This window comes from Phyllobates terribilis, unplaced genomic scaffold (genome assembly GCF_046119375.1).
Source record: "Phyllobates terribilis strain yellow unplaced genomic scaffold, ASM4611937v1 Scaffold_5273__1_contigs__length_52869, whole genome shotgun sequence".
NCBI lineage: Eukaryota > Metazoa > Chordata > Amphibia > Anura > Dendrobatidae > Phyllobates > Phyllobates terribilis.
The window spans coordinates 32026-43897 of record NW_027368021.1 but is presented as its reverse complement, the minus strand read 5'-3'; the positions used below and the strand labels follow the sequence as shown (position 1 = coordinate 43897).

Genomic DNA, 11872 nt, shown 5'->3' with positions numbered 1-11872 from the left:
CAAACACTGATCCATTGTCTTGCTCCCATCCTTCCTTCAGCCCTTCTTCCTTAGGTTCCTGCCTCGCTTATTCTTTGACTCAAACACCATTCCATGGACACTCATGAACTCCAAGGAAAACACCTCCAAATCACCTATAATCATCAAACAAAAGAGTAGATACCGACTCTACGAAGAAAACTAAGAAAATAAGATAAAATAAGACTAGAAAGACGCAAAACGACTCTACTAAGACGTAATAAACATCACCTAAACTAGACTAAAATGCATGCTATCAAATTCCCCAAAGCTTGAACCTTGCTTGTCCCAAGAAAGCACACGTCAACTAATCCAAGTAATATACAAAAGAGGTATCTATCCAAGTGACATACGATTGATAACATCGAAAGATCAAACAGAAAATAAATCCCTTCCTAGCATGCTTCTCAATCAATGACAAGAATATATTAGTTCCTCCACTCTAGACCTCACAGGAATAATAGAACATGTCACTCACACTCATATATGTAGGTATGTGTTTCACTCAATGTTATATCTCAACTTTGAATGATAACTACCATAAGCTTGCAACCAAATCTAGATCTCCAAGGCTAGGTAGAATGCAAAACACAATCATGAGACATACAAGGGGTTGTAATGGGGCCAAGGTACTCTATAAGGCATGGATGAAATTTTTGGCCATGTGGTGCAAAATCTAGGAGATATGAACTTCATATGAAAATAACACCAACTCAATTGATATTACAATAAGCACAAATACACAACCTAACCCAAGATCTATCGAATTGTTTATTTGATGCTTCTTTTCTTCTTTTTCACTTATTTCCTCTTTTTTTGTTCTTTTTCTTTCATCTCTTTTTTGTATTCTCTTTCTTCCTTTGTAACGAAAAAGAAGGGAGCAAATTGGATATAAACAACAAGATAACGCTCTATAATCAAACATCATTAACCACCCCATCATCTACCATTCCCCCAAGCTTGTCTCGCATCCACACAAAGTAAAGAGAAGTTCAAACCCCTAGATAGGTAAGATATAAATTTAAGCCCGGATTACTTTTGTGGAGCTAACAAAGATAGGCTATAAGGCCCAAAGGGCTACAAGAGAAGGATATCAATTCAAGGGCAGTCAAGGATAATATGGGCTCATAAAAATATAATGTCTCAATCAGATGTGATGCATTTTTAGTCCTATATGCAGTCTCAAAGAGATTTAGAAGCAAGTTATACAGATAACAAACAAAGAGAGTTCACTCATGAGAAATAAGAGGACTTTGCAAATGTAGTCCAAGAAAGGCAAACAAGCTCACTAGGACTATTATTTAGAGTTTCGGTTCTAATGTATCTTAATCAAAGTCCACATGATCAGGTCAATGTCAAAAGTGTGATCAATCATATCATCATCATAATGCAATTGTAATATTAACAACTAAAGCATATTAAGAGGATTTACATTCAATGCACCATTATAAGAACTCACAAAGGAACATGCAGGGGAAACGTGATAACCGACACACACAAAAAAATCAAAAGAAAAAAACAAATGAAAAATGCAATTCTAAACAACCTACATGCAATGCAAAACAGAAAATACTCCACTCACCCAAGCTTAAAACTAACATTGTCCCCAATGTATAATTAAAGAGCAAAAGGAAGAGAAGTACTCACAATGAACTACTCTTGAGAAGGCGGTTTAGGAGGAGGTCGACCCTTGAGAGAAAATCTCCCCTCATTAGGTAGACGGAGAAGATGACAACTATCCCCCAGATCAAGATCCTCCTTCAACCTCAAATTGGATGGGAGAGTCTTCAACTCCACTTTTGATGCCTCTTGAGTCTCCTCCAAGGGGGAGACGTCTTCACTAGATAGGGTCTCATGTACGGTCTCATGCACCTCATTACTAGATTCCAATTCTAAGAGCACATCAGCAAGTAGCTCTAGATTGTCAGCTTCGGTCACACTCTCAGTCAAGCAATACTCCAACGAATCATCAATCAAAATGGCCATCAAGGATTCTAGGGTTGCTTTTTCAACCATATCCAAGCTATAAACATCATCCTCAAAAGCAGGCTGCTTCACAACCTTAGGAAGGTTGAATTCCATTTTCTCTTCCCCAATATTGAAGGAGAAAACACCCTACTTCACATTAATAAGAACACCCGCGGTATCTAGGAAGGGTCGTCCCACTATTATTGGAATAGAAGAATCAGCGGGAATATCTAGGACAATGAAATCAATCGGGATGTAGAACTTGCCGATTTGGATAGGAATGTCCTCCAAAATACTGACCGGGCGTGTTGTAGATCTATCGGCCATGAGTAAGGTCATCTTCACCGGTCTAGGCTCTCCTAAATCAAGATTCTTGCATATGGATAGAGGAATGATGCTCACACTAGCACCCAAATCACATAAAGCCTAGTAGGTACTCCTCCCTATCACCATAGGAACACTAAAGCTGCCCGGATCTTCAAGCATAGGGGGGCAACTTGTTTTGGATGATAGCGCTACACTCTTGGTTCAAAGCAATGGTGTGGTAATCATCAAGGTTCCTCTTGTTGGATAGGATCTCCTTCAAGAACTTTACATAGGTTGGCATTTGATTTAGAGCTTCGGTGAAGGGAATGTTGATGCAAAGTTTCTTCAACACCTCCACAAATTTTCCAAATTGGTGTTCTAGCTGAGCTTTGGCTCTCCTTTGTGGGAAAGGAAGATGAGGCTTGTAAGGTGGTGGTGGCACATACTTAGGCTCTTCCTTCTCCTCTTTCTCTTGAACCTTAACTTCCTCGAGAAAATCAATAGCAACACCTTTCTTCTTAAGATCCACCACTTTAGGATCTTCAAGTGGCCTTCCACTTCTCAAGGACACAACATTGATTTCCCCTCATGGATTGGCCTCAGTTTGGCCCGGGAGTTGACCATGTGGCCTAGGAGCATTCTTGGCATATTGAGCATGCAAGCTATCATGACTATCCAGTTTCTTGTTTATATTATGTAGCTCCTTCATAATCAGTTGAAGTGTAGACTCATCAGATGGTTGAGAACACTCTTGACTTTGTGGTGGAGGGGGACGTTGTTGGAAACCGGGAGGTTGTCTAGGTGAAACTTGATTTCCCCCCAAGCTTGGTTTTCATTCCTCCAACCGGAGTTATAGGAATTTGAGTATTGATCATTCCTAGGACCCCGATTGAAGTTGCTCATGTAGTTGGCCTCCTCTTGTGTCTCACCTTGAGCTCTGAATTGTTGGCATGATGAAATAGTATGGTCTCTCTCTCCACAAAACTGACAAACCACATTAGACGTACCTCAAGAGGATGAAGCAACCCCATAATCTTTGGATTTTTGAACCGCCAAATTCAGCCTCTTGATCTCTTGTTGCAAAGCATCAATCTGATCTTGTTGGTGTGTATCAGCATTCACCTCATACATCCCGGCCGCTTTCTTAGGATGTGACCGAGTATCACTATAATAATGAGAATGTTGTGCGGTATCTTTGATCAAATTCCATGCTTCCTCAACATCCATTGACATTATTCTACCTCCAGGTAAAGCATAAATAATGATTCTGGTAGAACTGTCAACTGCATTATAGAAGACGTGTAGCAAAGTCCACTTCTCTTGCCCCTGATGAGGGCACAACATCAACAATTCCTTGAACCGTTCCCAACCTTCATATAGAGACTCAACATCTTTCATCTGGAAGGCTAGAATCTGATTTCTCATTTCGGCTGTCTTCTTAAGAGGGAAAGTATTTGGTGAGAAATGCATTGACTAACTCATGCCAAGTAGTAACAGAGCCAAGAGGTATATCATTATACCAAGCCTTTGCACTATCTCTTAGAGAGAACGAGAATGTGCGCAAGAATAGTGCATCTTGACTCACTTCATGGATCTTCACTGTATCCATAAGCTCAGTGAAAGTGGCCCAAAAGTAGGTGCGGATTCTTAGACGGCAAACCCCCAAATTGATTTTGCTGTACCATGTTGATCAAGGAGGGTTTGAGCTCAAAGTTACGAGCGGTCACAGGAGGTTGAACCACACCTGAAACTTGCCCTCGGTGATTAGGTGTCACATAGTCACCTAAAGTCATACGTGGCTGATCCAGGGCGTTAATAGGCTGATCTTGATTGCCATTCCCAACAATCTCTTGTTCAATAAGATCACGTTGTTGTCTCCTTCTCAAGTGAAAAGCACGCTGAAGTTCAGGATCAAAGTCGTTGAGGTTATTAACTCTTAGAACTCATCTAATGAGAAGGTAACAAACCTGAGATCAATTACAAGAGAAAAATATCAAATAACACAAGAGACTTAGTCGAACCAGTTGTAGGATACAACTAATACTAGCAAATGTCCCCGGCAACGGCGCCAAAACTTGATAGCGCTAAATCTACCCACAAGTGTATGAGATCAATTGTAGCTTTTCAAGTGTCGTTCCCACGAGGACAAAGTAGTATCTTTTGTAACTAAACTTGTAAGCTAAGTCGCAATAAGGGAATTTGGTGATTATGCTACACAAACTAGAAAACACAACTTTTGGAAGAATATGTGAATGAGAAATATCTAGGATCAAGGATCACCACAACAACTTCTTGGTAGATTACAAGATGCGTTTATCAAATAATAGCATGGACTTTGTTTGACGGTAAGCAATCAAATATATGTACTAATTCCTTTCAGACAATAGTAGGCGTATCTAAACTCCAACTAACAATCATTGTCGTGCAAAGTTAATCAAGCATAGACTAATAGGCACTTAGAAACTAGAACTATATCGGGTTAACATCCACTTTCGTGCTCAATTAAGTCCAACCTAACCTAGGTTTCTATGATTACTTATGTCACCACAAGAACAAACAAGTCCATTCGGGTTCAATTCTAGGTAATCCAACATAAACAATCTTTTTTCAGACTCATGCCATGTCTAATTGAAATCTATAGGTATCTCCTTTCAGACTTAACCTAATAGAATTCTAATTGATAATCTCAACCTCAATAAGAACCCTAGAATCAAATCAAACAAGAATCCATGCCATCAAAGCCAAACACAAGAACAAAATCTACCAATTCATTGTTAGAATCACCCTAATCCTACAAATATGGATTTAGCTATGCATAATGCGAGAAAAAATCAAAAACATCATAAGAATAGAGAAATTCATAGATCTAGATGAGAATAAGAGAAATACTTGATTCAATCTAGAACATAAAACTCCAATCCTTGAGAAATCTTCAATAATCTCCACAAATTGCAAAACTAGGTCTTTCAAAGTAACTATAGAGAGATAGAGAGGGAGGTGGATAGATGGTCTCTAAACATGGTCTAAAACCTCTTTTTATAACTCTCCAAAGGTCATCTAAAAGTAACCCTCAAATAAGTCCAAGAGTTCCAAGGCAAAACATAAGTTTTTGGTAGAGGAGTCCCGCTACTCGGCCCGGTACTCGGCCGAGTAGTGGGCCGAGTAAGCCTCTGAGACAGAGGCAATGGGTGGATACACGGCCTCATACTTGGCCGAGTAAGAGGCCGAGTATCCTTCTGGGGTGGCTCACACAAACACTGCTCCGTTGGCTTGCTCCCGTCCTTCCTTGAGCCCTTCTTCCTTAGGTTCGTGACTCGCTTATTCTTTGACTCAAACACCATTCCATGGACACTCATGAACTCCAAGGAAAACACCTCCAAATCACCTGTAATCATCAAACAAAAGAGTAGATACCGACTCTACGAAGAAAACTAAGAAAATAAGATAAAACAAGACTAGAAAGACGCAAAATGACTCTACTAAGACGAAATAAGCATGACCTAAACTAGACTAAAATGCATGCTATCACCTAACCTCCCCCATTTGCTACATAGGAAATCTTTATATCATGGATCTAGAAAAGATCCATCATAGTTATAGTTCATATTGAACACACTAGACGACCATCATATTTGATGCCCACCACAGAGTTACTTTCTTTTTATTGTCAACCATATAAATATGTGAACTCAATGTTGTTTTCCCAACATAAGTATACCAAAAACATTGGCCACATTTCCCTATGAAATTGTATCCATCACATATGTGTTTTGACATGGTAGGAACTCGTATAAACACGATGTTCATATCCATGAGATAACTTATCTCAACATTCATCACACAATCCAGAGATAATAGTAATAGATACTTTTTATCTTTATAAGTTGTCATAAAATCCACTCTTAAACTAGAGAGGTTTTTCCCCTCCTTAGTTCCTTTGCTAGGTAAGCGAGAAACCAGGAACCAAATGACATATTTGTTCCTTTCCCTCATATCACTACAAGATCTTAGTGACATTTATTCTTTAAATAATCAATCCCACACCAAGTTTCTATCATAATAAAGAAATATCTCTTTTGGTCTAAGTATCATGAAGTACACTTCACTGTAGAATATACCTCTTTCACTTGATCACAATTTGAATCGTTACCAAACTATGCATCTCAATGTATTTGATCTAAATGTTCTTGGAATGCTTAGCATATCCAATGAGGTATTCACATTTATCATGCTTAAGGATTACCAATTTAGCACAAGTAGTCCATAGACAACCCTAGAACCAAACTCAATTTAGTGAAATTGACTTTCTGTCAGTACAGAACTCGAATGGGTATTCATGTTCTTGTAGAAAGAACCCTATTAGAATAAATAGAAATGATTCAAATCATTTCAAGGAAAACAGTTCCTTGTGAGGAAACAATATATTTTAATTCCCTATAAGATAACCATACCTTTGCTTTCCTCATGAGATTATATTTAACTCTAAAGAGGTTACTTAGTTTCATGAGATTTATTTCTCAAGACAAGTCACTTAAATTAAGTAACACGACTTTCGTCATAGCTTCAAGGAATCAATGATTCCTTTTAGCACATCGTTACATGGTCGTAAGGTGATATAATGTATTCACACTCCTTTGACCATCATGACTCTTACACATTCAAATAAGCATTTCATATATAAAAATATGTAATAATACAATAAATAAAACAAGACCAATCTACACAAAAGTATAGTAGGGTCTTAACCAAATAATCTGTATAAAATACAATAGTCAATAGCCAATCTACAAAACACAGTAGGGCCTAAACCAGTAGAATTAATGTACTAAATATTCCAAGGGAACAATGCACTACACTTACTTAATTAGTCTAGTATCTATTAGACTTTACCCAAGTAATCTGTATTGAAATACAGTAGACTTGTAATAAGTAATCTAGATGTATTCATGAGTAGTCTGCACGAAACTGAGCAGTAGACTCAAATGGGATCTTTCCCTTCAAGGGATCCTTCCCTGGTATGGAACTATCCTTTGATTCACCATCTAGGCCTTCAAGGTCTAAACATTTTAGTCATACTCTTTTGACCTTTGGAAACTCAATCATGATGCATCATGATCAACTCATGATCCTCATTGATCATAAGACATTTGTATATTATATTTCTAGTAAACATGTGTCCCTTTGTATGGACACAATAAGATACATGTCATAGAAATCACTCTTACATAACATGTCATCATGGTAATCTATCAAACTATAATCAGATTTCCTGTAATAAGCAAGTAAGTTACATATCTCATACTCTTATTGAACATCAGTCCAATCGAGGTATACTTCCTTCTGAGGGAACTTAGCCTCTCTTCATTCTGTTGTAATAAACCTTTCTACTAAGGATCGCTTCCCTACTTGGAAACTACCCTTATAGGTACAATTTCTCGATAAGAGAATCCCTTATCATCCCTTTCCTATGAAAATAACAATATATTGAATAATATATTAAACATACTTTAACAAATCATATATATAACCAAAGGTAATGATACCTTCCATTCCTCCAAATACATGAGGAACACATGATTACATAACACATCTCAAGTGTTCTTGTATACCACGTGATACAAACACATGATTAGTCTTGCATAAATGCAATTCCAAAATCTCGTCACTTGTTCAATTAAGAACACGAGTAAGTATGCGCACAATTCCCTTTCAAGGAAGCAACATCCGAATATGTTTTAATCGGAAATTCAACTTGATCTTTCACAATCACAGAACAGATCTCATATGTGATCTATCAAATTAGGTGTTAAAACCTATCATTCCCATCTAATCATGAAGAGAAATCATGTATAAGTTTACATAACAATTCTCATAGTTCCCACGATCAAATTACAATGCATGGTTTATAACCAACCATAACCATATCATACATATCATTCACATGAACAATATCAAAGCCATACCCGTTTACATGCACCAAAATAAATCGGACAAACATATTAAACAATTAGGAAGAAACACTTCCCTTCTCTCTAGAGGTAGTCGTACTTAGACTCTTGATCTCCAAGATCTCATTTGTTTTCATCACGCGTCATTTCAATAAACAAGATCTCAAAATATTGATTTTGATTGTTGGTTAATTTGGGGTCTTTATGTCTTGATCTTCAAACACCTCTGACGTGCACTTCCCTGTGCGGTAGTAGAAACCTTGGAACTGCCAAAGTGGATTGAGCATCACCTCCTTTGCAAATCTGCAAATTGCTTTCTTTCTCCATTCCGGCTCCAAGTTTCTCCATGTGGATGGGGGTGTGAGAACTGCACATCTATAGATCAAGTTATGGCAATAAGGTTGCCATCAAAAGATCGATCAAAAACCGTATAAAGGATTGAATCGCATAAATGCTTTCTGAAATCAATATTTCGCCCCTTATCAAGCCTTAGGGTATCCACGAAATTTGAAGTGGGATAAGACAAACCAAACCGATCCAAATCAAGGCTTTTGATTAGGATCAAATTCTAGAGAGATATAGTACTTTTGGAGTTTTAGCTTTGTATATGAAAGTTTAAGTTTGATCAACCTGGCTACTATGTCCTAGAACCCTTTATATAGGACTTAGGAAACTCCTAATGTTCAGTAATGGAAGTTACATGACAGTTACTAGGCGCCTACAACTGCCATCCCTGATAGTTACCTCGTCAAGAAAACATCCCTGGCGGTTACCGGTGGTTGCCGACGGTTACACACATAGTGTCACACATTTAGGAACTCCCAATGTCCAGTTATGGAAGTTACATGACGGTTATGGAAGTTATCAAGCGGTTACAACTGTGTTAGTTGTATGAACTAGTCCCTTAGTTCATATAACTGATAATGCTCTAGTTTTAATGATAATGAACTACCTTATGAACTAATATGTGTATTGAGTGAGATATCACAGGAAATTGATAGGCCTCTGAGTTACTTAGGAAGATAAAGTGTGGAAAAAAACGAGCTTAAGAGAAGAGACAAGAGCGAGTTCAGCGAGAAGACTAGCGCTCAAGGCGCTTAACTAGGAGCAAGGGAACCGAATGATAGTGAAGGGGACCGAACATTGAGAGTGAAGGATCGAGATGCACAAAGTAATGCGCTACACAAGGAGGACGCACTCAAGGGGACCGAAGACGCTCAAGGGGACTGAGCGCGTATTTATGGAAAGAAATCTTCCTTGTAGCTAAAGAAGAAAAGAGAGCTAAATAAGGAAAGAGTTGATTCGCAAAGAGATTTACCAGATTCGAGATCTTAACAGTTGAAGCTAGTTTGTCATTATATTCGGCTAGTTTAGATTTAATACTTTATTTATTATTATTCACTTGCTTTTAGGTAATTAGTTTCCGGTGATTATGCCATAGTATAAGTAGTCTAGTTTATTATCCTTATACTGTGGTTGTCGAACTAGAGAGAGAGAGTTCATCTTGATTTAGAGCTTAGGCAATAGCTAGGAGAGTTGAGAGAAACTAAGAACTGTGTGTTCGCCTAGTTGTTGTAAGTCTCAAGATATATCAAATCAACCAACGTTTTGGAATTGAAGTGTTTACTTGTTCATAGTCTTATATTCCGCACAAAAGATTTGATCTTTAGTTTGACTAAGTACTTCACGATCCATAATTGGTATCAGAGCAGGATCCAATTCCACTACGGCAATGAAGAACCCAGAGTTTAACCTCGGCTTGTCCCTCAACAAACCTCACCGGCTTCGACTTGATTGGTGGTTGGGAGTTCACACGACTTTCATCCAAACCCAAGACTACCAATGCTGGAAATCTTGGTGACGAAGTGCTTCCAGAACTGAAGGATAGAAAAGATTGGCAACCAGAGCACTACGCCAAGATGGAGAAGAATTCAAAAGCTCGACAACTGATTCTGTGTGGACTCTCTCGGACGGACATTGACAATGTCATTGGCATTCCAACTACCAAAGACATGTTGGAAGCTATCATCTCCATACACAGAGAAAGCGAAGATCAGAAGGACACCAGAAAGTTCACGCTTCAAAGGGAGTTTCAATCCTTCAAACAAATCCCTCGGGAAAGCGTGTCGGCCTACCAATCACGCTTCACCATTCTGGTCAACAAGCTAACGGCCTCTGGTGTAACTATTCTAGCCCCTGAGCAGACACTAGCTGTCATCTACGCTATGAGAGATAAATTCTAGCTCACTCGGAGAATCGCACTCATGTCGCCGGATTGCAACAAGCTTTCAGTTGTACACATATTTGGCAAGTTCTTTGACGAAGAGAACGCTGATTCGCGAAAGGGCTAACGATAAGAGAAGCCACTGGAACAGCGCTGAAGCTCACGAAGGTGCTTGAAAAGATGGACATAAATGACGGTGAAGAAGACGAGGACGATGATACAAAAGTCGCCCTTATGACTAAGATGGTTAAGAAATGGTTCAAGAAGAGAGCTGGACCAGGTGAAGCATCATCTTCAGCCAAGCGCGATCTGAAGGAGTATACATGCACTAACCCAAAGGTAGAGGCCACTGAGAAGAAGGCGCTTTTCTCAGCTTGGGGAGAAGAAGATGATGACGCTGACCATCACGAAGGATTCCAAGGAATATGTCTCATGGCCAATGCAGAGGCTCTCACCTCTGAGGTAAAAACTCCTGACTCCTTTCCTAATCGCTTGAATATGCTTGAAAAGAAAGACCTTATTAATATGATTAAGGGGCTACTAGAGGACACTGAAGCCTTAGAATCTCAAGTCACTGAATATGAAGAGGAAGTTGCTGAACTACGTAGTGAATGTCTTGACCTATCCACTAGGTTAGCTGAGAAAGAAAAGGCCTTAGTCAAATCTAGGGAACTATGTCTGATGACAAAATCTTGCGAGGGCTGCAAGGGTAAGCAACCTCAAGGGGGATCGTTAAAGGACCTAGAACTCAAGGTAGAAAGCGATTTAGGGCTAATTCTTAGTAAGATCACCGAATTAACTAAATCTGTTAATGAGAAAACCGTGAATCAAACTGTCTTTGTAAAAGCTAGACCTGGATTAGGATATGACGTAGACTCCTCGAAGTGCGCGAGTGCTAGTGAAAAGCTCACCAGAGAATTAAGTGAAAAACAAGGCCCTTCAAATATGTAGAAACAACAATGAATTCTTAGAGAAAAAGGTTAAGGCACTTGAACAACCAGTAGGGGATGACAATCACTGGTTTCATGGGGAAATGGCTCATAAGATGTACGTGAGCCAAGCCCAAGGTAATGGCACAAACATAATAGATCCTAAGATTAAGGATAGGAAGCCCTTTAGACCTGGAAAGGGTAAATATGGTTATGTGAAGTACAATGAATGATGCAGGTTCTGTGGTAACAATGGTCACACTATACACTCTTGCAAGAAGAAGAAAGCGCTAAGTAAAAAGGCATACAAGTCACCCACTCGCGCTACATGCGAAGTGAGTAGCTTGAATGAAGCTTCTTACCTAGCAACTGCCTCCTCATCTAAAGGCCAAAGGCTCGATCGTAGTACTTCTCGTTATACTAACCCAAAAACTAATCCACCCAGAAAAGCTGAGCTTCAATGGGTTCCAAAAGTTTGA

General features: G+C 39.0%; 1 pseudogene; it reads right to left on the bottom strand.

The window, feature by feature from the left end:
- Positions 1 to 1671: 1671 nt before the first annotated feature.
- On the bottom strand, positions 1672 to 2722 carry LOC141249957 (uncharacterized; annotated as a pseudogene).
- Between the last annotated feature and the right edge of the window lie 9150 nt (positions 2723 to 11872).